Here is a 5,226-nt window from a genome sequence, read left to right as displayed (position 1 = left end):
AATTGTTAATTAAAACTTTTATTAAATTCTTATAATATGAAAAAAGCAGATAGAACTCTTTAATTCTGCGATGATTTGTAATTAAAATGAAGCCGAAAATTTGAAATTAAATTAAATCATTGCAAAGAGAATATAGCTATGAAACATATATTTTACCAAAGAATATATTTACTAGACACTTTATAATGTAAAAATAAGATAATAACTTAATCCCTATTTATCTTTATTTTCTTTTATTACATTCCCGAAATCCCGGGAAATTTTTGTGAAAAATCCCGGGATTACGGAATCAAAAATTTGCACAGAATCCCGGGATTTTCGGGATCCCGGGATCCCGGGATTGTCATCCCTAATAACAGCTTCCTTGATTATAAAAAAAATCCACAAGCTTGTTTGTAGTTTTGAGGTCTACAAGCAATTATAATGTTTTAGCGCTTTTTTACAACAGCCCTATTTATTACTTGTCTCTGTTCCCACAGGAGCATCCGTATGAGTTTTTGATTTTTGTTCTCGAATCAATTAAAACAGGAGGCATTTTTAAACCATTGGAAGTTAAAACTCAAAACATTATCACAGAAGCAGGATGTTATTTTCTGAACTTGAATCTAATGGATTCTGACACAATTTATTGCATTGAGGTACGAATGCAGCGAGCAGCCCTTCAACTTGATACACTATAAAAGGTTTTTTATCTGAGAACAGAATTATTGTTCGACCTTTCGTAAGGACAAAAGTTCTTTACTTTTCTCAACTCATTAAGCCTTGACCTACTTCAATTACGAGATGTCTTTTAAATCAGCTGGAGACTAGGCCATCTGATCAATTTTAACAGCATACCTGATTGTGTACTCACTTATAGAAACTTCTTTGGCTCTTTTTCTGATGGGTTGGAATAGATTGCGCTGAAATTCCTCCTTTGTCTTAATACTTCCTGGTTTCCTCTCCATGCGACCAAATATTTTAACATTCACCGGTCGTGTTGCCATGCGAAGTCTTGCTTTAGCGTGTTCGTTCAATTCAAAAACTCTGCGTTATGTTCCATACTTCTTTAGAGGTCAGGTACAAATTATATTCAATGATCGGCGGCTGGTTCTAAAAAAAAGTTCTTCATCCATCACTACTTGGATATATATATATATATATATATATATATATACGCTTTACATATATACGCTTTACATATGTATATATTGTTTAGGCAGGGTTTTTTGTCCATATTTATGTTATGTGTTCTTACTGTTCTTATGTGATATATATGTGTGATGTAAGTGCAACGGCGTAAATATGATAAGGTGTGCGGTTGGTCCTGTGTAAGTGTAATGGTAATGTGACGCAGTAGTGTAATGAGTGTAGGAGTAGCTCAAAAGTAGATTAAAATAGAATGTGGGGTAAGACTGTCAGTGTATAACGCAGATATGGTAGAAGCGCGGGAGGAGCATCAGACTTTTTAATAACAATTATTAATGCATAATAATGATGATAATAATACCTTAACAAAAATAATATTGTCTTAATATAAACAAAATTTAATCGAAACAAAAACAAAAATACTTACTACTGGTTTTTCTTCTCTTACATATTTTCCATTAATAATATTCTCAATTATTTCTCATCAATATATATTCTCTTAATATTAACTCATTCAAGTAGCAATATAGCACTAATATAGGTGATAACGCATATTTAAAGTCACTCAAATATCTTTTCTTACCATATCTTCTCATAAGTTTCTCTTTAAAATCTCCATAAGTTCTTCTCATAAAATTCTCCTTAAATCTTCAAAAAATCTTTTCTCTTAAAATTCTCTTTAAAATCTCTTAGAACTTTTTTTCTTTTAAAATCCTTTTTTAGAATAACTTAAAACTTTTTTCTCTTAAAATTCTTTTAAAAATCTTTTACAACTCTTTTCTTAGAGTTCTCTTCTAAGGAGAATTACTCAAAATCTCTAAAAAATCTTTCTTAACACATCTTCAAAAACTCTCTGTAAAATGAAACACTTCATCGAAATCTTCCCAAAAAACCTCACCAAAAAGAGACGAAAAAAAAATTTAAAAGATTTTCTCAACTGTTCCTTTTCTATCTGTCCACAGATGTCATTTTGAATTCTCGTACAGACAATATATCTTTTTCTTCAAGTTCGTTTAGAACTTTTGTTTTAACTTCCGAGTCATGGGATTCTAAAACAGGTTTTACAAGTTTTCTTTTTTATTAGTCTTTATCTCAGAGTGGCTGCAGAACTTTCTAGAACTTTACTAATTAAAATCATATTATTGTGTTTTTAGTCGTGTTTGCGAAAATAGTTTTAAACATTAATGGTAGGACTTATTCATTTTTCATATCATTAGACATGTGTCTCCACATGATGCTTTGGTTGACTAGCTTTTTTTCTTCGTTCGAATGTAGTATGTTTAAGTCGTTCGAATGTAGTATGTTTAAGTCGTTCGAATGTAGTTTGTTTGAGTAAAATTTGAAGATGATGTTTTTCCCTCCTCACAATATATATATATATATATATATATATATATATATATATATATATATATATATATATATATATATATATATATATATATATATATATATATATATATATATATATATATATATATATATATATATATATGTATATATAATCTAGTGCTAGCAAGTCTGCAAATTGTGAATATGAAGAAGAATATGAGAGTATTTGTCCACCAACTAGAAATTTCAACAAAAGTAAAATAAGAAACAGTTTGTTAAGTTTTGGTCAACACAACCTTTGATAATTTTATAAGTTAGGTATTTAAGTGCATTTCGTGTGGGCCTTAATTCAACCATAACTTTTCTGAAAAATTTTTTTTGGATGTTTTTTTTTTTTCACAATACTTATGGTTTTCTTTGATAATTTTTTTGAGTTTCCATTTAACATTTTTGTTTTTTAGTAAAAGTTTCGGTAAAGATTCGCATTTTGTTATTAAGGTGGAAAACCCCTGATAATTTTTTTTGTGTAAATATCAATATTTTATAAATTTAACTTCATATACCTAAAGTAAATAACACAATTAACTAAAAAAAAACAAAAAAAAAACTTTTTTTGGGTAAAATGGTAGCTGTAGCAGGTGCCAAAAACACCAAAATATTGAAAGATCCCGGCCAACTTATCTAAAGATGTACACAATTTTAACAAAATCTTTTTTGCAAACTTGTTCAAACAAGGTAGTTCTGTGATATGAGCGAAGCAGATTTTTCATAATAACTTTTAATACGCTAATATATTGAACCTAAGTACATGTAAAAAATTTGACAGAATTTTATGACTTTGTTGACCAATTTAAGGACTGAATTCAGTTTTCAAAAAAATCTGTCACACTTAAATCACAGAATGAAACAAATTCTTTAATTTTATACTTAACTTGTTCATAGCTTCAACATCTATTACTTTGCCTGTTTCCATCGAAATAGCAGAAACAACACAAACAATAGCAGAAACAATTGTTTGAAGAATAGCCTCGTCGCAGCCAAGTACCATCACATGATACTGCAACATCAATAATATTGGGCACATGGTTTGGAATAGAATTTAAAATAAGATTACTCTTCAAATCTTTTAATTCTTCAGCAGCATCAATCATAGTGTCTTCGGCTACAGATTTTACTGCAGTAGTTAGTTTTATAACAATTTTATTATAATTATTAGAATTCATTGGTTTAGGCATGTTCATTAATGAGACAATTCTTGAGAATCCAGAATAGCCTTGACCACATGATCTCATAGCATATACAGCCCTGGTATTAATATCAAAACTTATTTGCATATTCAATGTTGAGGTGAAAAATTCTCTTGAAAAATCACATAGCAGTTAACATAAAGACAAGACGCTAGAACTTTTCTCTTGTTTTCATTTTCAGAGGGAAACAACTGAGATGAAAAACATTCTGGACATCTAAGGGAAGAAACTACAGAATTTAGTATTTCTAAATCTATAAAACGTTATCCAGTAATTATATTACTAGATAACTTTGGTCTTGATGAAGCACATATTTCATCAGAATTAATAAAGTTAAAATCAACTGGTTTCTCCATATTTACATTTTGCATCTTCAACACCTGTAGTAACATTTATGTTCATATCTACAATATTCGATTCCATATTTACATCCATAGCAACATTATTTACAACTAAGTTCATTTTTACATTAAATATTTTTTTCCTTTTATTATTTGTAGTTCTTTGTTTAACTCTGCAAGCCTTAGCCATAATAAAAGATTTATGATATATTAATGAGATTTCCAGTAACCGTTTATATACTAAAGTTGTTTTGAACAATAGGAAATACAATTTACTTGATAAGAAATATTTTTCATATAAAAAAATAGGATTTTGGACTATTTTTTAGTAAAGGTAAAAAATAGTACCGTAGTTATGGCGGTTGTAAAGGAAGCTTAAAGTACTGGGGTGCAAAAAAATCTTTTTTAATGAAGATCTATAGCGAATTTTCAAAAATGGTTTTCAAATAAATTTTGTACAAAACAAGAAAATAATATTTTTCATTTTCTTTCGCCTAAAAATGTAAACAAAATCAGTTATATCGATTCAATAACTATCAAAGTTTCTTTATAAATCTATCCACGTCATCAAGTTTCTTTACATTTTTATCGCGCTAGATCTGATGCTAGCAAAGCACTTTTTTTTGTAGAGTATACTTACAAATCTGTGTTTAAAGTCAATACCAACTGGTTATTTTTCAACAAAATAATACAATAACTTGAAAAAAGTCTTATATCTTGTTAATTAATAGTTAATTAGAAATTTTTTTCCCATATTTCTAATTAATAGGCCTAAATTAATTAATTTTGTCAAAAAACCTTATATAAATATGACTTACCTGGAATTAGTTAATCATTATTATATATAGTCAAAAGGCGGTTCCAGGACATCGACCCCTTCCCATACTTAAGGATGCATAAAAAAATGGCGAACACTTCATATCATGACAAAACCAATACAGTCGTCTTTAAAAATCAAGAAGAAGTATAAAAATAATCATGTTATTTGTATACCAGTTCTTCAAGATGCCTGTTCTTCTTTATTGCCTTGTTTTGTAGTGACCGATGGCAAGGGTGTGAATTCCGTCATCTAAGATAATTCTTTTGTCGTCGTTAGCGCTGAGTGCGACTTTGTTGATTTCTTCGGTGTAGACATCGTGATGACGTGATCGGAAGACGTTCATGGTGGTGAGTTTTTC

At 29.0% G+C, this 5,226-nt stretch overlaps 1 pseudogene; it reads right to left on the bottom strand.

The window, feature by feature from the left end:
• Window positions 1-3,349: 3,349 nt before the first annotated feature.
• Window positions 3,350-4,238, bottom strand: LOC149876893 (uncharacterized; annotated as a pseudogene).
• Window positions 4,239-5,226: the final 988 nt, after the last annotated feature.

Source organism: Hydra viridissima, unplaced genomic scaffold (genome assembly GCF_058129835.1).
Source record: "Hydra viridissima isolate aposymbiotic clone 2 unplaced genomic scaffold, HvirCarnegie_v1 scaffold_17, whole genome shotgun sequence".
Classification (NCBI taxonomy): domain Eukaryota; kingdom Metazoa; phylum Cnidaria; class Hydrozoa; order Anthoathecata; family Hydridae; genus Hydra; species Hydra viridissima.
The sequence above is the reverse complement of the archived record's forward strand: the minus strand, read 5'-3'. Positions and strand labels throughout refer to the sequence as shown.